General features: G+C 50.4%; 1 non-coding gene across 1 annotated transcript; it reads left to right on the top strand.

Annotated features, from left to right (window-relative positions):
* The first annotated feature begins 322 nt into the window (after positions 1 to 322).
* Positions 323 to 405, top strand: Trnal-uaa. Its single transcript has one exon. It is a non-coding gene; the product is annotated as a tRNA-Leu (tRNA).
* The last annotated feature ends 313 nt before the right edge of the window (positions 406 to 718 follow it).

Below are 718 nucleotides of genomic sequence, written 5' to 3'. Positions count from 1 at the left end.
TAAAACCCCGGATGTTCGTCCTAACCAGAGTCCCAGAGGTTGGATGCTTCTCCCTTCTCTAACGCCCCGTGCAAGGTGTGGCACGAGCCAATGATTCAACAGTCTTTGTCGAAGATAAGCTTTCCCCCGTGTTTCTTTCCTGGAGGCTTTGCACAGGGTGCGTTTATTTTACACACCCCTTAAAGCCTCGTTTCAGATTCATTTCAGGAATATAAAATTCTTAAGCCCTTTAGAGGATGGAAATCGTTTAGAGGATGGAAGTCCTTTAGAGAATGGAAATTCTAGTCCAGTAAAACTTAACAGCTAGACAATTCAGGCCGCCACCGGGATGGCCGAGTGGTTAAGGCGTTGGACTTAAGATCCAATAGACGTACGTCTGCGTGGGTTCGAGCCCCACTCCCGGTAGGGACTGGTGGGTGTGTTGCTTTTCCTTAGCAGGAGCGTGAGAATTTATTATGCAAAAATGTCATTTAGCATCCTACTCTCACCGGGAATCTAGGTACTCCTGCAGACGGGGCAGACTCGTGCCCAACTCCAGAGCAGGCGTACTCAGCCACGGAACCAGTGGTGTGCTTTTCAACGTGCTCCAACACGCGGGGACGGACGGTGGAGTCCAGAGGGGTGGTCGCGGTTTCATAGAAGGAAGAACCTTGCGACCGGGTACCTCTTTGTTTAACCGGAGACCGTTTGGATGATGGCTGCAGCCAGTTAACATTTG

This window comes from Marmota marmota, unplaced genomic scaffold (genome assembly GCF_001458135.2).
Source record: "Marmota marmota marmota unplaced genomic scaffold, marMar, whole genome shotgun sequence".
NCBI lineage: Eukaryota > Metazoa > Chordata > Mammalia > Rodentia > Sciuridae > Marmota > Marmota marmota.
The sequence above is the reverse complement of the archived record's forward strand: the minus strand, read 5'-3'. Positions and strand labels throughout refer to the sequence as shown.